A 25,191-nucleotide genomic window follows, 5' to 3' on the forward strand; every position below is an offset into this window, starting at 1 on the left:
TGTCTTGTAAAGAAATAATTTAGCACGAAGTTAAAAGTGCCTACAAAATGTAAAGAAAAGTAAAAAGTGAAGTAAAAATTATATAAAAAATTGTCTTGTAAAGAAATAATTTAGCACGACGTCAAAAGTGCCTACAAAAAGTGAAGTAAAAATTATATACAAAATTGTCCTTTAAAGAATTAGTTTAGCACGAATTCAAAAAAGTGCCTAATAAATTTAGCACGAAGTTAAAAGTGCCTACTAAAGTGAAGAAAAGTAAAATATTAGTGATCACTAAAGTAAAAAACAAGAAAAAACATAATTACACAAATTTTTGAAAAGCTATTTGTGCCTACCAAAGATTTAGAAGGAAAATGACTAAAATATAAAAGACTGTAATAAAGTGAGTGAGAACAAGCAACAAAGTGACAATCAAAGGATAATAAAAACAAGAAATTTAAAAAAAAAACAATTTTTTTAAATAATTTATTAGAAAAATAACAGTGACTCAAATTAGAAAAGTACAAATATTTTATAAAATCAATAAGAACAGCGGCAACAATTGCATCATCAACAACTTATAAGAAATGTAACCAAAAAATTGTTAACAGCAGCAGTAAAAACATCAGCGGATGTGTCAACAGCAGCAGCAGCAACCATAAAGGAAGCAACGTCAACACCAGCATCAGAGAGCTAACAAGGGAATATATTTGTAAGTTTAAAACTAGAATATACTATATATTAAGAAATGGGCAATAGCCCAAGTATTAAATATAAAAACTTTTGTACTGTAATTTTGTAAGGGCGAACACGATATTAGGAAATGTCCTAAACTCAAAAAATAAAAAAACTAAAGACTATAATTAATGGTTTGTACAACCAATAAACTACATAACTAAAAGCTGCGATTCACCACCCTCGGGGACCCTCCAGCTTATAACAATTAAAAATTCTCTGCGATTCACCACCCAAGGGACCCTCCAGAGAAATATAAAAGATAATTCAACCAAAAATTTGTTTTAATAAAAACAATAATTAAAGGCTCGACCAGCCATATAACAAAAATATATTGAAACCGCGATTCACCACCGCAAGGGGGACCCTCCGGTTTATAAAAAAAGCTTAATTCTGCGACTCTGAACTCCAGACCCTCCAGAATAAAAAAGCATCTCTTCCTAGAAGGGATAAAATAAAAATAACTAAAAAAAGAAATAAACAGAAACTTAAAAACAGACAAAATGGCTAACGGTGACGCTTTGACCGTAGACTTAATAACGCTCAGTATTGTTGACAGCAATATAGCATTACGTGAGGAAGTAGAGCAATTTCGCTCACAAATAATAGTCAATACCATTAGTGCAACCGATTTTTAACACAGACGATTGACGATAATATAGCCTGTCAGGAATCGTTAGACATAGTTAAATCCGTACCAGAATTTACTGGTAAAAAGAATTCATATGTTAGTTGGAGAGAGGCAGCGCTTAACGCCATGAGCCTATACGTAAGGGGCAGTAGAAAATACATCGCTGCACTCACCATACTCAGGAATAAAATAACACATGATGCAAATGATGCATTAGCAAACCACGGAACAGTTCTAAATTTCGATGCAATTCTATCTCGTTTAGATTTTGCATATGCGGACAAACGTCCTGTACACATAATTGAACAAGAATTAAGCATCTTCAGGCAGGGTGCAATGTCGGTTGTAGAATATTACAACCTCGTCAACAAAAAATTGACGCTATTAATAAACAAAACTATCATGACACATGGAAATAACGCAGACTTAACCAAAGAACTAAACAAAAAGAATAGGGAACACGCCCTACGAATTTTTATAACAGGATTAAATACCCCACTAAGAGACATAATATTTTCTTTAAATCCACAAGATTTACCTGATGCCTTAGCAAAAGCTCAAGAGCTAGAATCTAACAACCAAAGAGCCCGGTTTGCTCAAAACTTCACGTATGATAGAAACAGGGTGAAGTCAACATACACAAACAATAACTTAAGGTTTCCTCAAAGGAACAACGCTCTCAATAATAATATAAATTATAATTTTCCAAAACCAACTCCTATGGATATAGATCCATCTGTATCTAGAATTTACAATAGAGATTTTAATATGAGGGGGCAACAAAGCACCAACAATTTTTACCAACAACAGAGAAATAACAATTTTAATCAAAATGTAAAACCTATGCAAACAAATGCAAACTTCCAGGCCAATAGGGGGCAAAATCAGGAAGCACATGGGGTAAAGCGGCATAGAGAAAGTAATAACAGCTTTCGCCCGCAAGAAAAGAGCCAGAGAATTAATAATATGAACGAGAGCCATTTTTTAGGCGAAAAGGGGACGAACTCCCCTATCTCAAATTACAGGACTCAAAATTAAATAAAAACTTAAAAGCTCTAGTTGATACAGGAGCAACCTCATGCTACATTAAGCCTGGGGTTTATAATAATAAAAACGAATTAGCCATTTATAAGCGCACAAAAACCGTTAATGGCTATTCCTTAATCAAATTTTACCACTTAATTACCTTATTTGGAGTCGAAGAAATTTTCTATGAAATAGAGGGATTAGAATCGGATCTCCTTTTGGGATACAATTTCCTTAAAAATATTGAGGCACTAATCGATGTGTCCAATGGGAAAATTAATTATAGGGTAAAAAATAATTTGGAAAATGAAAACAAAAGTATGAATATTTATTTTGAAAATAAAATTAAGGAACAAGAAGTTTCCAAAAAACCAGCCGACGGAAATACCGGCAATATTATACTAAAAAAATTTATTTTGGGACAAAAAGATCCTAAAACGCCAGCTGACGATTTATACCAGCCTAATGAAAGATGTAATTATAAAGAAAATATTGTGGAACAAAAAAGTTCTACAAAGCCAGCCGAAGATTTTACCGACAATATTTTATTTAAAGAAATTATTTTGGGACAAAAAGGTCCTAAAACGCCAGCCGAAGTTCTTACCGGCAAAATAATACAAAAAAAAAAGGTGAAAAACCAAATAAAAATATAAAAATACCAAATTTAAACTACTTGGGAGAAGAAAATCCTAGGACGCCAGTCGAAGATAATGCCGACAATAAAATCAAAAAATATACTCCAAAAAAAGGTAGTACTAATATTTTAAAAATAAATAATTTCCATATTACCGATGAATATAATTTCGAAAAATTAACTGAGCTTCAAACACATGCAAGCTTCCCATTTGACCCGGGAGAAATAATTTATGAAAATATGATAGGAGAAAGGAATAAATTAGAACCTAGATATAAAAAACAACAAGTTAAGGAAAATTTAGAGAATAAAATAATAATTAATAATAGAAATAGAATTATTTATAAAGATAATATAAAATCATAATTATTATAGGTTTCCAAAATGATAATTTTAATTTTGACTGCACTAATCAGCTCAGCAACCGCTGATGTTATAGATTACACCCGACAAGACTACGTACTTATCGAAAATGGAGATGTTTCCATTTATGAGGAATACGGGGACTTATTTCACATTACTAATTTATCTTATTTTGAAAACATAATAGCAGACGAAAATAGAAATTTTTACAGTAACAATGAACAAAATCACGACAGCTTAGGAATTATTACACAGGAAACAGAATCAGAAACTTTGATAATTAAAACTTTATTGGAACAATTAAAACAAACCAATTATAGGCAAAAAGGGGTATAAATGAATTAGGAAACACTTTGAAATGGATAGCTGGTACACCAGACCATGACGACTTTGTAAAAATTAATAACAAATTGGACGAACTAGTAGTAAATAACAATAAACAATATACAACAAATTCAGAAATTTTTAAAATAATAACAGAATTAACTGACACAGTTAATAATATTAAAGGTGATACCATAAACAGGAAAATAAAAAGAAAACGAAATCAATATGTTATACATGAACTGCAAAATTTAATAATTCAATAACCTTTGGCAAAATTGGAATTTTAAATCCAACAATTTTACACTTTGATGAACTAAAAAACATAACATACTACCAACATGGTATAATGACAATAACAGATTTAATGGACATTTCTAAATTCAAAATAGCCCAAAAAGGAGACATAATTATAATTTATATAAAATACCCTAAAATAGAACTAACATGTAAGTACTATGATGTAAGAGCCATAGCTCAATTAGATGGTAAGCTTATTATTGACCAGAACATAATATACTGTAATAATAAATTTTTCAATATTCAGAATTGTAAAACAGAAATTTCAAAAACCTACTGTAAACTAAATAAAAAAGCACATGTTTGTCAGAAATTTTAAACAAAAACCAAGGAAATGTAATAAATTAAAAGAAAAAAACCTACAAATTGAAGAAATTAAATCAGGAGCGATTTTAGTTTCAGGAAAAAATATTGTAGATAATCAAACATTAAATGGAACATATCTAATAACATTTGAAAATTATACAGTAATAAATAATCAATCTTATGAAAACATTGAAGTAAAAATGTGGAATTATTTTAAAAATAACCATATAAACAATTTTGAAATTTTAGAATATTTTGAAACTACCAACAAACTGTTAAAATTAGATAATATAAATATTTTAACAGAACGGAACAAGAACATAACAGTCCATTCATATTTTTGGTACATAATTTTAATTTTGGGAATCATTTTCATAGCTTACTTATTACTAAAATTAAAAAAATCTCGCGAAATTCCCAGACCAATTCAAAATACGCAATTTCAAGAAATCACTTATAATGCTCTTTTGGACCAAATATATAAATTAACTCAAAATAATAGTGAATCGGGGACGATTCATTTTAGGAAGGGGGGAGTTAACGATAGCCTCCGCATAGAAACCTTACCCTAACTGTAAATAAAATTGAATCTTTTCACTTTGCAATTACATTGTGTCATAAATTAGAAATATAATTAACGTTTTTGATTACTTAAGAATTCGATATGCTTTTTCCGTTCTGACTCCAAAAATCCATTATTATCAAAACAATATCGCTCGCCCTCACAAGAAGGCATAACAATAACAATCGTAAAGAAAACAGAACGCTTAACGTTCTGCTGGAATTTGCTGTCGCAGCTAAAATTGTAATTAACTCTTTGTTCTGGATCCAATCAAGCCGATGCTTACACTTCAGTTTTAACTTTAAGTAAATAAAACCAAATTGTATATATATTAGTATTTCTGAAATAAAGAATTGATTTGTATCTTGCAATCCACTAGAACCACACGTGTTCTCATTTCATCCGCGCGTTCGCGGATATAAAATATATATTTTTTTCAAAATTCCCTCGTCGCGGGAATTAATTTACATACCACAAAAAATATACACAGAAACCTTAACATATAAATTACATACATATAAAATCAGAAATATTATATTAGAACATATGATTAGTTACATACATACGTACATATACATATGTACATATATAATATATTGCCAAGCAAAAAAAGCAAAATTACACAAGCATTACAGCATATTGTTTGCTCATATACATTAGCACAAACAATTTGTGCATAATAATCAAAAAAGCGAATTGATCTCTCTAACGAGCTCTCAATTGCACAAAACATAAGCAACTTCGTAGGAACATACATATATACATGTACCACCGTATATTCAAACATACATCTTATATTAAAACATAAAAGTTCAAAGTCCACATTTGCAATTATCCGGCAATACCTCTTGTTCTTTGGCAAACAAAAACAAGCAGGATTGTGGACAAAAATCTAATTGATCTCTCTAACGAGCTCTCAATTGCTTACGAACAAATCATAACAAACAATTCGTGCATACTTATGTACAAAGCATATTGATCTCTGGGACGAGCTCTCAATTGCACAAAGCATAAGCAACTTCATACGCACATACAAACATACATATAAGTCCAAGTATTAGGGTGTACCAAAATACAAATATTCGGACATAAAATATTTTAATTAATAAAAAGTACGGGTTTTTAATAGCAATTAACAATTCAAATAAATACAAAGCGATATTAATAAAATATACGTTTGTACCGAAATAATAAACTCTTATTTACATAAAAGAGTATTCGGTTTCAAATCATACTATATTCCTATTAAAATCAGTCTACACTGAGAAAATTTTAATTAATTGAATAATTATTATTGGAGAAATAGAAAAGATGAATGACGATATAAGTCAAATTACACTTGCAGGAGCTACACGCTCTAAACAGGTTGCTAAATTTGTTTCACAAAGTGAAAGTTTATTAAGATACTGCACTCGGTTTTCATCTTCGCCTATTCAGGCAAACTCTGAATCCGCATTAGAAATAAAAAAGGAAAATCTCGATAATTTTTGGACTCGTCTCCAAGTGGCTCATGACGCCATAGTAGGTTCTGACGATTCAGACCTATCACAAACGTTGAAACAATCGGCTTACGTGATATATGAAAACTGCTTAGACCAATTTGAAGAAACGAAAGCTATGATCTCCGATCAATTGAAACTAATAAAAGCCATTGCACCTACTCCCCACAGTAGAGTAGAGCTGCCACAAATACAACAATATCATGAGGCAAGTTCAGGCATCCACATGAGCTGCCCGCATGTGATACAGAAACCTTTTACGGAGGTTATGAAGAATGGCCGTCCTTCCGGGACATGTTCACAGCCGTTTACATCAACCATCCACAACTATCAAAGGTACAAAAACTGTATCACCTCCGATACAAAACAAAAGGCCAAGCAGGCGAAATAGTTAAACAGTTCGCATTAAATGACGACAATTTCAATTTGGCTTGGGAAGCTCTAAAAGCTAGATTTGAAAACGAAAGAATACTGGTCGATAAACAAGTAACGACACTAATGAACTTGCCAAAAGTTAAGAAAGGAACAAGTGTAGAATTCATCAAACTAGAATCCACTGTTTCAAATTGCTTGTCGATTCTATCGACACTAAATATTCCCACAGACAGCTGGGATCCTATTCTGGTAAAGATTTGCACCGCCGCATTACCAGATTGCTCTATGGGAGCAATCGCTCTCCTCACGAAAAGAGTGCCCAACGTGGCAACAAATGAAAGATTTTCTCACCACCCAATATGAAATTGCGGAAAGGTTAGAAGAAAAAATAATCAAAACTAAGAACAAACACGACCAAAATGGAAGCTTAAATAGACCCCAAGTTAGTAACAAAGTCAATTCAAACAAAAACTTTTACAAAACGCAATCGTTCACATCCGAACAGAAAAAACATACTTCATGCGAACTATGTAAAAGAGGGCATAAACTTATATCTTGCGAGAAGTTCAAAAAATTAAACATTAACGAAAGGAACAACTTTGTCAGATCAAAAAGACTCTGTACAAACTGCTTGTCCCATACACACAATCTTAAAAATTGCAAAAGCAAATTTAACTGCTTATATTGTCATAAAAGACACAATTCAATGCTTCATTACGGCAGATATCCCATCTCACCCCAAAGAAGCGCTTATTCACAAAGAACCACGGGTATAATTGCAAAAGCAAATCCCGAAAACCAAAATTCGAAAAATTGCCAAGAGACACCATGTTGCTCAAAGGCACAAAAAGTTCAAACGCTGCACAGCGAAACACAAAGTGGACTAGTTACAGAACTAGTTACCACCATGCCAACTGAAGTTGAGTATAAAACAAACAGATACCTTAATTCACAATTAAGGAAATTTCGAATGTTCAGGAAACTTCCTATAATAACAAACAAAACTATAAAAGATCGGTATTGTGAGCACTTCTCTAAAGCCACAACTACTAGATCAAATAATGGCCGGAACGTCGTACGACAACCACTAGAGCCACAATTTTCTAATACCCCATATAAAAGTAGGAAAAACAAGGTCAGATTCCCTCTGACAACCTCATACCAAAAAACACATATATGTTCGTAACTTTTCGGCCCCGCAGGATGGCTTTCGCCAATAATGAAAAAAAAAAACCAAATCTGAACAAATCCTAGAGCGGTGGCGGGCTACTAAACGCCAAATTAGTGCACACGCACTAAAACATTAAATATACTATAACATAGTTGTATGAAAAATTCGAAAAATCGACACCTTTCATAAATTTTCAAAAAAAAATAAAATCTCCATAGAAATTTAAGGGATCACCATACTCCCAAAAGGCAAAGGTCGCTATTATCACATCTATTCAAGCGCTCCTCATATGGGTGGGTTATGTAAATCAGCTATACAAAGCTTCCAATTAAGTATACAAAATTATCTACTCAACGAATCGAAGCCGTTCTCTATTCACGGCCACTCTCTCGCAAGATCCCCCTATTGTCACAGTCCTAACTGAAGGGCTAAGGAGGACCCATTCCGGCCATATCTGAGCCAGGCGTGGAGTTACTATCCTTTATAAGCCGATAACATAGAAAAAGCAAAAAATAAACAACTGGTATACCATACCAATGAAATAAGAAATTTAAATAACCGCTAATGAATTGAATAAAAGCTAAAAAAACGCATACACATGTTTACTACAACAATAAGCCGGATAAACCCGCAAAATATAGGTCCTAGCCATATGCACCTAAAAGTAAATAAATAACAAATATTATGTTAATTACCAAAGGCATTTTCAGGATTCACAGCATGTAATCTGCGCCCTCGGCAACTCTACTAGCAGTATGCCGAAATACATGCAACAGCATAAAAGCGTAATACTAGGCAAAATATTCGCCTAGGGGGCCCAGGATGTTTAAATGACTTAAGCATCCACCCACTCTACCCGGGAAAAACTGGCGCACCCTAATAAGACAGCTTAGTTCACCACAGCTGAGAACACGACAACACAAGCCTATACACCAACAAGCTTATCAAAAAGGATGGACAACGAGAAAGCATACATTCGCTTACGCAATTCGTCCGACACGATCCGATTCCCCACTGCGCCGCGTAGACTTTACTTTTGTTTTAACCTTACCGCCATATACCTCACTGTTAGCAGCTTTCGTTACATACAAAATTCGCCAGAACTCTACGTGATTCAACAACAATTTCGCACTGGGATAATTTATACACCGAAGTTCCAATTCTATTTCGATCTATTGAAAATTGTATCGTATTTTAAATTTATCAAACATTAAAGTTAATTGTACACAAAATTACTCGCGCATTTTCATTTGTATGTTTAATAGCGGGTGTAAGTGAGTTGTGCATACCCTACCCAATGGGATGTTAAACATGCATTAATCGAAGAATATTCTCCAAAAATCATATACAAACCGGGAAAAACTAACGTTGTAGCAGACGCTATTTCACGACAATACTTACACAATATATCCGACATTTCAAGTAACAGCACTCAACATTCAGCAGAAAGTAGCGACAATATAAATATAGCAGAAACAACCCGACCACTAAATCAATATTCGCAACAGATATTACTAAGTAAAGCTAGATTCGCAATACATGAATCAATTACAAATTTCGGAAAAACACGGCACATTATAGATTATGATACAGTTGACAATTTGATAAATATACTTAAAGAATTTTTGAAACCAAATGTGGTTACAGGTATACATTGCACCGTAGAAGATTTGTACGAAATAAAATCCAAATTATTAGAAACTTGCAATATTAAATTTCTTTATACTAAAAACTTCCCAACGAACATAACTAACACAGAAGATCAAAACATGATTGTCGAGGAAACACACATAGAAATTTTAGAGAAAACTTAAAACAAATATGTAAATTATATTATTGGCCAGACATGACCAAACAATTTAAGGAATATGTTCGAAATTGTGACATATGTAACAAAAACAAATACAATCGCCACCCTCAAAGAGTGCCAATCGGTGAAGCCCCTATAACAGAAAGGGAAGGAGAACAAATTCATATAGACATATATTTTGTACAGAAATTAAAGTTCTTAACAGCTGTAGACGCTTATTCCAAATACTTAATAATCAAACATATAGATCACAGAATAGACCTAGATCAAAAGGTCCTCGACATACTTCAAAGTTTTCCCGAGACATTACCTGCGATAATGAACCAGGTTTCTCTTCAATTCAATTCAAATCTTTAATGCAGAGAATGAACATCGAAGTTTATTATTGCACCCCGAAACATAGTACCACAAATGGTCAAGTTGAAAGAGTACATTCAACCCTAATAGAACTATCACGTTGTATCCAACAGGAATACCATTTAATTAGCGATTTAGAAAGTATCTACAGGGCTGCACAACAATACAATAAATCAATCCATTCCGTAACTGATTAAAAACCTATAGATATATATCTTAATAAAATCACACACAATGAAATACCATTAAAGCTAAGCAACTCACAGGAAAAAATGATAGAAAGAAATAATAAGAATAGAATAATAAAAACATATAAAAAGAATGACGTTATATATGAAAAAATAATAGGAGAAAGAAATAAGTTACAACCAAAATACAAAAAACAAAGGGTAAAAGAAGATTTAGGTAATACTGTAAAAATATATAGCAAGTCAAGAATAGTTCATAAAGATAATATAAAATTATAAAATTATTTCCAGAAAATGATTCTTACATCGATAATTATCCTTTTGATACCATTCACTCAATGCGAAATTACTGACTATACGAGAGACGATTATGTCCTAATAGAAATTGGACCAGCCGCGACTTACACTGACTGGGGAGACTTATTTCACATAACAAATTTGACATATTATAAAGAAATTCTATATGACACAAAAACAAAACTAATTAAGGAATCACATAGCTCAAACTTTATAAAAATCAATACTGGTGATACGGGAAACACAGTTTATTATAATAAATTCAACACGGACTTAGAAATGGACCAAATAGAACGACTGATATCAGAAATTATGACGGGGAGAAAATCGAAAAGAGGTATAAATGAACTCGGTACAATATGGAAATGGATTTCGGGAACACCAGACCATGACGATATTGTACGAATAAACGCGAAATTATCTGAACTCATAGAAAATAACAATAGACAGCTTACTACAAATTTCAAATTATTTGAGGTAGTTACACAACTAACAAATATTGTGAGTAAAATAGAGAATAGTTCAACCTTAATTAACATAATGCAACACAGAAATAAATTAATACTAACAGATCTAGAAAATACTCTCCAAACTATTGTATTAGGAAAAGTCGGAATTCTTAACCCAACAATATTGAATATAAAAGAAATTAAAGATACTGTAAGTCATGAACACAACAATTTTACAATCACAGATGTAATTGACGCATCTAAATTTAAAATAGTACAGAATAATGAAATAATTGTAATTGTTGGAATAGTGCACTCACCTTTTATATATTTTTTTTCACTACCAAATTAAGAAAATCGCACTCAATGCCGAAAAAAGGGGTTTTGTCTAATTTTTATTTAAAAAATGCTTTATGGCTTTGCTTAACCGATGCGAATTAAAAGAAAACACGTTCTTCAAAATGGTACAAAATAATGGAATAACGCGGTTGGTTTCGCAACGGGATGACGGCGGATGGACGCGGGATGGGCAAACGTAAGACCGATCGCTGGTAGTGTCGCTAACGAACTGATTGGAATATCTGGTAATCGGTCCTTCTTTATCCCCGTTGATGCTGGATAGAATGATGCATATGTGTGTAAGTGTGGGTGTCGGTGTAGAATGTGGGTTGTAAGTGTGGTGTGGTGTGGTGAAGATTGCGTGTTAGTGATGTAAGTTTTGAATCGATGTGGTGTGGTGAAGGTTGCGTGTTAGTGATGCCAGTTTGAATCGTTGGGGTGTGTGTGTGTTGAGGTCGGGGGAGGATGCTCATTTGTACATCCTGGCCCCCCTAGGCGAGTATCTAGCCTAGTAGCCTCTGAAGCCGTTGTAACGTGGCTACCACATTGCTGAGGCCTGTGGAACGGCGCGATTTCGGCCTTGGTTGGTGCCTCCGGTGCGGTGACGCCACGAACGTGAGTGCTCCGCAGGGTATGCCGGCCTGCGTGGTTGCGATCGCTTGGGTCTTCTGATGGCATTACGGCTGCGATGAGCCTCATGACGCCCGCCATCGAGTACGCCGGTGCGGTGTAGTAGTGTGTGGTGGGGACGCATGCATACTTGGCACTGGTAGCCCGTTGTGCACTCTTGTGTAAGATGAGTGGGTGCCAGACAATTCAGGCAATGTCCATGTGCCTGAGCGACCTGCTGGCGTTGCTGAGGAGTCATCCCCTTGAAGATGCCACAGCGTGGCAACCGATGACGACGGCGGCACAGAGCGCATTCGAGTTGTGGTGGTTCCGGAGCCGTTGATCGCATGTCGTTTTGTGGAGCCGTTGAAACTGCTCGGGGAGCTGCGGTGGCTATGGTGGTTCGCGGCGCTGCGACTGGTGTAGTCTTCGAGCGCGGAACAGTAACTGCCGAACGTATTGTGGGCGTGGGCGCAGTTGGCATCTCGGAATCCATTGTTATCTGTTAAAAGATTTTATTTTAATTAACATATACATACATATATATATTCATATAGGCATTGGTGCCACGAAATGTGGCACGAGTGAGTCGTCATGTGGATCGACTCCCTTTTCTTGGTTTTTGTTGCTAGTTATTGATATTGGAGCATTTTATCATTATTTATTTTTCGTTTCTTTGTTTATTAATTACGGTTACGTTATTTTCGATTTACTTTTCGGTTTTATCGGCGGTTGGCAAAAAGCATAGCTTGACGAGCGGCCTGGTTAGTGTTCCCGTTTGAGTGCGGAGATCGACTACGCGAATATGACCGTCGGAGCCGTAGTAGAGCTTCTCTATGCGGCCAAGCCGCCATTCTCGGTGGGGAGACAATCATCATTGATCAAGACACAATCTCCAAGCTTAGGCGCATTTTCTGTTGTTTTCCATCGGTACCTTCTGTGGAGGTCCTTTAAATAATCATCTTTCCAACGGCGACTGAATTCATGATGGAGAATTTTAATTCGTTCCCATCTGTTTAATAAGGAGAGCGTCTCCACGCCTGGCTCAGGTGTGGCCAGGATGGGCGCTCCTTTAAGAAAGTGGCCGGGAGTTAGTGCTGTGAAGTCTGAGGGATCTTGCGAGAGAGCTGCGAGAGGCCGTGAGATGAGAACGGCTTCAATTCTAGTTAAGAGTGTCGTGAATTCTTCATAATTAAATTTGTGGTTGCCAGCTATCTTTTTAAAATGAGATTTGAAGCTTTTTACGGCAGATTCCCATAAGCCACCCATATGTGGAGCGCTTGGGGGGATAAACTGCCAATTGATACCTTGGGGAGCATATTTTTGTACAATGTCTGGTGAGACTTGTTTCATAAAATCCACAAATTGTTTTTCTGTTGCTCTTTGGGCTCCGATAAATGTTTTACCATTATCGCTCATGACTTTTGATGGAAAGCCTCGTCGTCCGACAAAACGGGCAAAAGCCGCCAGAAAAGCCTCCGTCGTCAGATTCGTACATAGCTCAAGGTGTACTGCTTTTGTCGTGAAACAGACAAAAACAGCCACATAGCCTTTCATGAGGGTAGGAGACCTTAGCATGGATGCCTTTATCATAAAAGGCCCAGCAAAATCTACACCTGTAGTGGTGAAAGGCAGAGCAAAATTGCAGCGTTCAGGTGGAAGTGCTGCCATAATCTGCGATTACATTTTCTGCTTATGCATAGTGCAGATTTTGCACATGAAAATACACTTTTTTATTTGGGGCTTAAGTCGGGGTATATACAACTCTTGGCGAACCATATGTTGCATGAGGCGATGTTCGGCATGGAGCATTAGTATGTGGATATATGCGATGAATAAGGCGGCAAATGGACACCTCTCAGGTATAATTATAGGGTGGCGTTCATTATATGTTAGGCTTGAATTTGCAAGCCGACCATTCGCACGAAGCAGACCTTTCGTGTCTAGAAATGGGTTTAATACTAAGAGTGAGCTCCTTTTATCAATAGGCTTCGATTCTCTCAGTAATTCTATATCGCGGCTGAAGTAGCGCGTTTGAGTTGATGCGATAAGAGCGACCTTTGCTTTTTGTAAGTCTTGGTGCGTCAATTTATCGCAATGGAGATAAGTTGCTCCTTTAACTTTAAGTTTAAGCCGCTCTAGAAACTTGAGCATATAGGCAACTACCCGGAGGGCTCGGGGGAACGATGAAAATCGTTCAAGGATGTCAGTGTCATCCAGTGTTGCATGATAAGTGTCGATTTTACGACTTTCTGGGGCAAGTATGTTGCGCATGGGCGATTGTGGCCAAGAATCGGGAGATTCTGTTAACCATCGGGGGCCATTCCACCAGAGGGTGGAGGTGGCAAGATGCAGAGGTTTGCATCCTCTTGTACCTAAATCAGCAGGATTGTCAGCACTGGCTACGTGACGCCAAGTGGCTGATCCTACTAGGTCAAGTATTTCAGATGTTCGGTTAGAAATATAAGTTTTCCACGCATGTGGTGGTTTTTCTAACCAGGCTAGAACTATCTCGGAATCGGACCATAAATATAATCTGTATTTCGCCATATTTAAGTGGGTCTGCACCATTGAAGCTAGCTTTGCTAGTAGCAGAGCGCCACAGAGTTCAAGTCGTGGTAGACTTATGGTTTTTAGAGGTGCGACTTTTGCTTTTGCCGCCAGCAAGTGGCTTGTAGTTGCAATATCGTTTTGTGTGCGCACATAAATAGTGGCACAATATGCCTTTTCAGAGGCGTCGCAGAAACTGTGGAGTTCCATTTTGTATTCGGGGGAATAATTTAGCCACCGTAAAATTTGTATCTTCGAGATGTCGTTCAAATTATTAGCGAACTGGGACCATTTTTCTAAGCGAAGAGGTTTCACTTGTTCGTCCCAGTCGGTTCCGTCTAGCCATAATTCTTGGATCAGAATTTTCGCTTGTATCATAATTGGCGAAAGCCATCCTGCGGGGTCAAAAAGTTTTGCCACCGAGGAGAGAATTTGGCGTTTTGTAACAGCAGATAATGCGGATATGGACTCAGTCGTGTATGAAAACTGGTCCGATATCGCATTTCATTGGATGCCTAGTGTTTTTGTTGTACTTTCCTTTTCAAATATAAGGAAATTAGTATCCAACAAATGGTCTTTAGGAATATTTTTTAAAATATTTGGGTGATTGGCTGTAATCTTTTTTAAAGGAAACCCTGCGGTATTGAGGGCATTTATTACCTGTGATAAGGTCTCGTATGCTTGTGGAAGACTGTGGCTTCCAGACAGGATATCGTCTACATACGTTTGCGTTTTTAAGACTTGTGTTGCCAGTGGAAATTCTGGCTTTGTGTCTTCTGCCAGTTCGTGTAGTGTACGAATGGTTAGATATGGGGCACAGTTTACGCCAAAGGTAACTGTTTTCAATTTAAAGTCACGTAGTGGACTATTGGCAGATTTTCGGAAAATAATCCGCTGAAAATCTTGATCATCTTTATGAACCAGTATTTGTCGATACATCTTTTCGACATCCCCATTGAATACGTATTTGTATATACGCCAGTTCAATATGAGGAGCATTAAATCTGGTTGGAGTGTGGGTCCCGTAAATAGAATATCATTTAGGGAATTACCCGAGCTCGTGGATCGTGATGCATTGAAGACAACTCGAACTTTTGTTGTTTTCTTCTCAGGCTTTACTACTGCATGATGTGGCAAGTAGAAAGAGTAATATTTGCCTCTTAAGATTTTTTCACATGGGCTTACTTCCTCCATGTGATCTAAATGAAGGTATTCCTCCACGACACCATCATAAACTTGTTTAAGCACACCTTTTCTAAGTAGGTTTTTCTCCATACTTAGAAACTGCTGTATTGCAGAGGTGCGAGAGTGACCTAAGGCGAGTGTGTCTGGAAATTGTTGTTTTATTGGTAGTCGTACGATATACCGACCATTTTCTGATCGAGTAGTTGTGGCTTTGTAAAAGTCTTCACAATACTGATCTTCAGGTGTTGTAATTGGAATGGGGGTAGTTCTTCTAACTCCCAAAATTTTCTCAATTGTGTATTGAGGTACTCGTTTGAGATTTCCTCAACTTGAGTTGTCATGGCTGTGACTGGTTCCGCAACTAGTCCACTTAGGACCCATCCGAAAATGGTATTTTGCGCCAGTAGTGTTTTCGAAATTTTTTCAACACCTTCTAATATGATTTGCGGTATAAGGTCGCTGCCTATTAAGATGTCTATCTGAGCTGGCGTGTTGCAGTTGGGATCTGCCAGTGTCAGGTGTGAAATTTTATCCCAATGCTTGCTATTTATTTGATAGCTTGGAAGCATGTTTGTTAGTTGCGGTAAGACAATAGCATTTGCTTGAATGCGCTTATCCGCTTTGGGGGAAATTAGGGTAATGGGGCAGATTTTACTTGAGTTTTGTACTACTCGTCCGCCCATTCCCGTAATTTCGAAGTTGGCATGTTTTGTTGGCAATTTTAGCCTATTTTGTGCCCTAGACGCTATGAACGATCGTTGCGATCCTTGGTCTATTAGGGCTCTTAGTTTGAACAGTTCTCCTCGATGTTCGATGGAGACAACTGCTGTGGGTAGTAGTACTCTACTATGATTTTCGCTGTGTAGCGTTTGAGTTTTTAATGCCTTTGAACAACATGGTGTCTCTTGGCAATTTTCTTTTGTTTCGGGAGTTGCTGTGGCAACTAAACCCGTGGCTTTTTTTGAAAAAGCGCTGCTATGAGATGTGTTGGGAAAGTTATTGAGATGTAACATAGAGTGATGCCTTTTGTGGCAATATACGCAATTAAATTTGCTTTCGCAAGTATTAAGATTGTGTGAGTGGGACAAGCAGTTTGTGCAGAGTCTTTTTGACCTGACAAAGTTGTTCCTTTCATTCACATTCAATTTTTTAAATTTTTCGCAAGCTTTTAGCTTATGCCCTCCAGAACATAGTTCGCATGACGTGAATTTATTTTGTTCAGATGTGAACGATTGTGCTTTGAAAAAGCTTCTGTTTAAATTATTGTTGCTTCCGGCTTGGGGTCTATTAAGCTTCGATTTAAGTCTTATTGAACGTTTTTAGTTCTGACTACTTTTTTGTCTACCCTTTCCGCAATTTCGTATTGGGTAGTTAAGAAATCTTTCATCTGCTGCCACGTTGGGCATTTTCTTCTTGATGAGATCGATTGCTCCCACAAAAGTAATGATTTCTCTGGTAATGCGGCGGTACATATGTTTACCAGAATAGGATCCCAATTGTGAGTGGGAATATTTTGTGCCGACAGAACCGACAAACAATTTGAAACAGTGGATTCTAGTTTCATGAATTCTTCACTGGTTTCTCTTTGAATTTTAGGCAAGTTCATAAGTATCGTTACTTGCTTGTCAACTAATATTCTCTCATTTTCGTATCTTTGTCTTAAAGCTTCCCAAGCTAGATTAAAATTATCGTCATTCAATGCGAACTGCTTGACTATTACGCCTGCTTGACCTTTAGTTTTGTATCGGAGGTGATACAGTTTTTGCGCTTGTGATAATTTCGGATGGTTTATGTACACGGCTGTAAACATGTCCCGGAAGGACGGCCATTGTTCATAACCTCCATGAAATATTTCCGTATCACACGCTGGCACTTTGAGATGAATGCCTGAACTTGCCTCTTGGGCTTGTAATTGTGGTAACTCTACTCTACTGTGGGGAGTAGGTGAAATTGACTTAATAAGTTTTAATTGATCTGAGATCATTGCTTTTGTGTCTTCATAGCGGTCTAAGCAATTTTCGTATTTGGCGTAAGCCGAAGATTTAAAATTTTCAGGTAGATCTGAATCATCTGTTTCTACTATTGCGTCGTATGCAGCTTGGAGGCGTGTCCAAAAATTGTCAATCGATTTATTTTTTATTTCTAATACCGATTCAGAGTTGTCCTGAATCGGTGAAGATGCAAATCGAGTGCAGTATTTAATCAAGCTGTCACTCTCAGAAATGAATTTGATATAAGAAATGTCCCTCCCCCTTTTTTGCTTTGTAGCACCTTGCTTAGAGCGTGTAGCTTCAGCAGGTCTACATGGGCTTTTGTCGTCATTAATCATTTTCGGAATTCTTAAGAATTCTGCTTTGGATTCTTTTGAGTCTATGCTCATTCAGAAATTTTGAATTAATAAAATACAAAAATGTGGTACCGAAAACTCTTTCAATAAATAAGAGTTATTATTTCCAAAAATTTGATTGTTTAAATATATATGTTGTAACCGAAGCTCTTTTCAAAAAATAAGAGCTGTTATTTCCGAAAAAGAATTAAAAAAATGCGTTTATCGATTTTATTTCTCGTGTATTTACTTGCTTTATTTTTTTTGGAGAAAATATATATTTTTTTTGTTATGGTTTTATCGGCATGCCCTTGTATCAGCGCGCGCTGAACACTAGGTCAATACCCTTTGTACATACGTGTGGATGTTATGTGCATATAATATGCGTTAAATTAAATATGTGCACTTATGCTTCTTCTTGTTTGACAAGGAACAAGAAAATGCTCGGAAATCGCCAAATTGGACTTTTAATATTTGAATGTATGTACAAAGGCAATTAGCTTGCAATATTTAATTTTTTCAACCAATGTTGATTTTTCTTGCAGTTTATTTAATTTCTTGTATCCTATGTTTATAGGTATACAACATTTAAAAGTTTTCGGCAATATATTTGGATGATATTTCGCGTTTATATATTCGCGATAACAAATATGCGAAAGCGAGAATGTCAAATATATAATATGTATGTATATGTATGTATATATAAATTTGCTTTGCTATGTATTGCGATTGTGGATATGTATATATGTATATATGTATGTATGATTGTATTTGCTCTTTTTGTGCTTTATTCTTCTTTATGCTTTTCCTTACTTTTTTGCAATTATCCCTCTCTCGGCCTAATAATCTAAAGCGGTATTGCATTTGCACGTATCCCTCTCACAGTCAATAAGCCGACGCGGTATTGCCAGACTGATAAGAAAGTAAATATTTGATTTTTTCCCCTTTTTTTCGGTTTGTGTGTATCTGTATACACTGAGGTAAGTTTTAACGGAAAAGAATAATAATTAATTTGGTTGCATATATATATGTATATTGGGGATACATATATATATATTATGAACCGTATTGTATTGCGCTTATATCGGTACTTGATTTTACCGCCGAGCTTTTACTAACCGTTTTTATTAAACGGATTTAGTACATATATACATACATGTATAATGATAAATTAAAAGTGGAATGGATACACTCACTTTAAGTCCCCTCAGGGGATTTTGGGGAGTTCTGTCTGTAAGAAAACTGGGTCCGTGTGCGATCTTGGTGTTCCCACTGTTGTTGAGCTGCTTCTTCTCCTCTGTTCCAGTGTTAGTGGTTCTTTTGGTTATTAATTTAAATGATTTTTTATTTTATTTTTATTATTTATATTTTTTTTTTGTTTTTAAGTTTCGCGCCCGATTTTTTAAATTTAGCGCCCGTTTTGTTAGCAGAGTTTTAATTGTTGTGTTGTTTTTGGAGTTATTGATTTTTGTATTAAATTTCACTGTTTTCCCTTCTTTTTTTCTGTTTGTTTTGCACTTGTATGCACGTTTATTTGTTTTTTTCTTCGTTTGGTTTTGTAATTGTGTGCACTTCACTGCGCTTTAGGTTCACCGCACTTTTAATTACTTTTTTTTTTTTTTTGTTTTATGCTGTTATGTGTATGTTTCATATGCTTATATGTTCACTTTTGGAACCTTTATATATGTATACATATATATAGTTTTTGTCACTCACTTCACTGTTTATACCAATGTGCCTTTCTGTAGGCTCGAAGGACCATGTTGGAATAGTGCACTCACCTTTTATATATTTTTTTTCACTACCAAATTAAGAAAAACGCACTCAATGCCGAAAAAAGGGGTTTTGTCTAATTTTTATTTAAAAAATGCTTTATAGCTTTGCTTAACCGATGCGAATTAAAAGAAAACACGTTCTTCAAAATGGTACAAAATAATGGAATAACGCGGTTGGTTTCGCAACGGGATGACGGCGGATGGACGCGGGATGGGCAAACGTAAGACCGATCGCTGGTAGTGTCGCTAACGAACTGATTGGAATATCTGGTAATCGGTCCTTCTTTATCCCCGTTGATGCTGGATAGAATGATGCATATGTGTGTAAGTGTGGGTGTCGGTGTAGAATGTGGGTTGTAAGTGTGGTGTGGTGTGGTGAAGATTGCGTGTTAGTGATGTAAGTTTTGAATCGATGTGGTGTGGTGAAGGTTGCGTGTTAGTGATGCCAGTTTGAATCGTTGGGGTGTGTGTGTGTTTAGGTCGGGGGAGGATGCTCATTTGTACAGTAATATATATTAAATACCCTGCAATTAAAGGTATATGTATACTATATGAAGCTAAATCTATAAGTCAAAGCGATGGAAAATTAGTAATAGAAAATGAAATAATTAAATGTAAAAACACATACTCTAACATTAAAACATGGAAAATAGAATTAAGTGCTAGTTATTGTGAAATGGATTTTAAAGAAACTTGTTTTTCTAAAATTTAAATAATCAAAAAGGAAAATGTCTGAAAATTAAAGAAAAAAAAATAACAATTAGAAATTATTAAAGATGGCATAATCTTAATATCAGGAAAACACACAGTTGATAACATCGACCTCGATGGTACATATTTAGTAACCTTCAATAACACCATAGTAATTGACAACAAAATTTATGAAAATCAAGTAGCATAATTTGGAACTATACTAAATCAAATCAGCCTAGTCGGTTTGATGTCCTCGAATGTCTTGAATCAGAAAATATAGATTTAAAATTTAAAAATACAAACCTTTTAAATATGGGCCAAGAAGAAATTAAATCTCATCCAACTCTTTGGGCACTCTTATTTTTGGCAATAATTATTGCTTTGATTTATGTAATTATCAAAATCCGGCAAAAAATTAAAAAATATAAAAAAAGGAAAATTGAAGAAGCTAATGCCAATATGCTTGAATCTATCACAAAATTGATGAATTAACATCCTAAGCCGAAACCCAAACCCACTAAAATAAACCCCTATCCCATTCATCTCTAGTAGACACATATGCGATGTAAGTCGACACCACATTCATCCATAGGATCAATCCAACCGCCTATCATAACAAATAGAATTAACGTAAACAAAGAATATTAAAATCAACAATAGCCAATTTGCAAAGTCATCATAAAATCTATTGGAATACAATTACAAGAAGAACTTGATCACGCAACAAGAAATGCCACAGCCATCCTTTTTACATGATCAGCATTATAATACTATAAGAACTAAAATTAAGAGATAAATAGGGCAGTTATGAGTTATAAGTTATAAGCTAGAGTTATAAGTTACTTTTAAAAAAACCAATAAAGAAACTAAAAAATTAATTTGCATCCAGAAATAGAAACAAAATACAAATAAAAAAGTTTCTAGAACGTTTAAAAGTTTTCTAAATAAAAGGAGAATACTTTTACGAAACTGGTCTAAAAAGAAATACTCCGCGGACCACATCTTCAAACCACAATTAAAACGACTTATTTACAACTAATACAACAATGTAGAATCTAAACCAAACCATCGCCGAGCTGGAGAGGGTTATCGCAAGGCAAGAAGAAATGCAACAACAACATGCTCAACATCTACTACAACTACAAATGAACCAACAATCACAGTTTTACAGATTTCACATGTCACCAAGGGACATCATGGACCACTGGACCACAATTCCGGCGAATGAAGCCGGATGACGACCATCACAATCTAAAAGCGTTTATTAAAGCGGTCGAAACCAACATTTCTCTGGTCTGCGGCACAGACCAGGAACTCATTCAACATTGTATCAATATTATAGCAAACAAAAAAATACTGGGCACCGCTGGAAATAGAACGAGAGAACTGGAGGACAACTCATCGTGGTAAGCTCTCAAAGCCAAAATTCTACAAGGGTCTCGTCCAAGGAAGACATACGCAGAGGTATTCAATTTTTGTAGCACGGTCAAAGCAAGTAATCTTAAAGATGTATTTATAATTTTTGAAAAATGAAAAGCAGACATAAACGAAATATTCATATTTGATCCTTTAAAACCGGCCATTTACAGTCCACTATCAGTTGACTGCATACAAAAATGCAGCAAATAAAAGAAAAATAGGTAATAAGAATACAATACAGAAAAACAACCCTTATGGTGATTATTGTATTCTTCATCATAAATCTCAAGTGCCTTAGTCACAAACACACGCACACATACATACTTACATAAACAAACAAATACAAATGCAATAGATGCATACCCAGCAAGAAGACTATACGTTATATAATGCCAGAAACCTGCCGTATAACTATGGATAGTATGCGTGAAAAATTCGAATAGTTTACATCAGTTTGTACAGAGGCATGGGAAGATTCTATCGCATTCTTTGAATACGTGTGAGTTGTCTATCCTTTTTCTTTGCATACAAATTTACCATCACTTTGTCATATGCTCGTCTCTTTTTAACCCATGGTAGGACGGTATAGTAGTTTGATGGTAAAGTAGTATGATGGTAAAGCACTACGATGGTAAAGCAGTACGATGGTAAAGTAGTATCGTATACTTATCCTTTTATCCTACTCCATATAAAATAAAACAAATACAGGTTATTTTTAAAAATTTATTCAATTTTTTATTTTAAATTGTTATGGAAATGTATATTTAATATATTTTTAATAATAAAATAGTAAGAGCAAAAAATTACCGTTTCGTCAGCAAACTCTTTGGAATTTAGTTTATCTACGAAATCCAGCGCGGCGTCTAGTGTGCAGATTGGTAGTCTTGACGCTATTTCAATTTGCATGGGATTTTCTATTTCTCCTACCAATCGTCCAATGGAGTGATGGACTTTAGCTAAAACCACCTTACATTCGCGCAGCGTGTGTGTGAGCCAATAGAAGACCTTTATCAATAACCTAATGTACAAATATATATATATATATATATGTATTTATATTTATCAAACAAAGAAATACATATATAAATTTATTGGTACATATACATACATTTTCTTTGAGAGTTTTCTCAATGTCATCCATCCTTGTCATCAGCACCTTTTGGTTTCTTAGGATTTCCTTAATACCTTGAGTTACTATAAAATAAAAAATATTTTATATAATTTATATCATTTAACCGTAATTTATCTTATTCATTATTTATTGAAATGTATATAATATACCTGTGTCCTGCTGTTGAAGGTTGTCTGGCTGTAGAATTTTGTCGCTGTCACTTCACAAGTTTTCACACAAATGTGAGAAATGCAGTTTTCCACTTTGTTATATACTGATTACTTCTACTGATTACTTCTACTGATACTGATTACTTCTTACATCAAACGACTACAATGCATATCTGCATATAGCACAACCATTCTTGTAGCACAACTGTGGAGGGAGGGAGTACGAAATATATTCCCAACATGTGACCTGTTTTCACATTCACGTAAATTTTTATTTTTTTTTTTAAGATTTGCTTATGTGTTGGTGAATACGTTAGCGAAGTTTTGCTGGGATACTAGCAAATTTATACAAATGCATTTGCTGATAAAATATACGTGTGCTTTTATATAAGACCCACGCACTTATTATGTGTTATGCGTTGGTCTGATAATTAATTTAAATACATAGGTTAAGAATTTTGTATAAAAGGAGCTGCTCAACAAAAATAAAATCAGATTTGAAATACAATCTCATAGAAAACATTCTTTTTATTTATATATTTTACTTCCCCCCACTAGTGGTAAGGGGTAAAAGAAAACTTAAAAAGAAAGATTTCAAGTAAAATAGCAGTGCCTATCACTTGTTACCCCCCACCCGAGGTAAGGAATAAGTGACGCAGCTCTGCAATACATTTTACTTAACATTTTGGTTCTTCGAGCAAAACAGGCAATATACAAAAAGCCCTGTTTAAAATAAAATTTTTTGGGTCAATTTGTATGGAGCAAAAAAAATGCACCAAGCGATTATCAAAATCGTAAACTACGATGAATTCTAAGAAAATTTGCCCAAGAAACCATGGGTCTAAAATCAAAATGGAGCGGTTTTTAACGAGAAACTTTTCATTTTGTTTTTTTTTTTTCAATAAATCAAATGGAAAATAGTAACAACTACTGGAGCCGAAAACGTCAAGCAGTGACCGTACAGGTGCTGCTACACCTTCTCATCAGCGTTCTTTTTGTGATGCATATCAAGTTGATCTTAAGATCTCTATATACTTGCAATTTTGAGAAAGTGCTCTACACAAATTTAAAACATACAAAAATGTTATTGAATCTTTTAAGAAAACTAACAAAAGTGGTTATGTCTGGATTTTTTCGAAAGAAAATTCCAAGAGCTTTAGAAGCGGTATAGATAACGGTCTAATTTTGATGTTTAGATTATTGTTAAAAAAGTTGTTTATGAAATTGGCCATTAAATCATCAATACACAAGAAATGTAAAAGCTCATGGGTTTTGTAATTTTCAGAAATAAAACGTTGTGACCCTTAAAAATAAATTACATATTTATAAAATAATAGTATTTAGATCGGGTTTTAAAAAGCTTCGGTGATCGGACGAGAACCGATGTATTCAGCGTGGTATGGTCGTTGGCCGCTGTAGGCGGTGTGTGTATATGTTACCTATCCACCCATAAAAATTAAAATAATAATAAATAAAATTTCAAACTTTAATAGCTTTAATCTTCCGCGAAATCGTATTACAGTTAACAATATCATTTTATATCTATATATAAAGCAAAAACTTAACTGTTAAGGGCCAAGCAAAATATAATATACTTCTAAAGTTCAGAATTAATTAGTTTTAAGGTCTTGTTTGCTGTCCATCCTAGATGTTGCGTTTCGACTTGCAACCGTGACTGCCATAACACCATTGCGATTTTTTCTATAGTTCGACGTGAAACGCTAGTCAGCAGTTGCACAAAGCGCTCGGTTCCTTGAATATGTGGAGGAATTTGTGGATCCGGAAGTGGAGGATTGTCAAATTCTATGTATTCGAGCAAATGGACATACGGTATGTTTGCAGTGAAGGGCGGCTCCGACAAAATGCTATTGTTATCTAAGTTTATCATCTCAACATAATCAGTGCAGTCAAACTTTATAGTTGGTTTTTTGTAAGCTCTTAATTTTGTTGGGTCGTAAAGTTTTTCACGATAGTACAAAATTTTTTTTATAGCCCTCTGGCGCACTTC

The 25,191-nt window shown here is 35.2% G+C and overlaps 1 long non-coding RNA gene across 1 annotated transcript; it reads right to left on the reverse strand.

The window, feature by feature from the left end:
* Positions 1-22,660: 22,660 nt before the first annotated feature.
* On the reverse strand, positions 22,661-23,279 carry LOC120780649. The gene is made up of 3 exons (XR_005705942.1): positions 23,184-23,279; positions 23,011-23,096; positions 22,661-22,920 (listed from the first exon to the last, which is right to left on the reverse strand). It is a non-coding gene; the product is annotated as an uncharacterized LOC120780649 (long non-coding RNA).
* Positions 23,280-25,191: the final 1,912 nt, after the last annotated feature.

The sequence above is a fragment of the Bactrocera tryoni genome, unplaced genomic scaffold (assembly GCF_016617805.1).
Source record: "Bactrocera tryoni isolate S06 unplaced genomic scaffold, CSIRO_BtryS06_freeze2 scaffold_25, whole genome shotgun sequence".
Taxonomy (NCBI): domain Eukaryota; kingdom Metazoa; phylum Arthropoda; class Insecta; order Diptera; family Tephritidae; genus Bactrocera; species Bactrocera tryoni.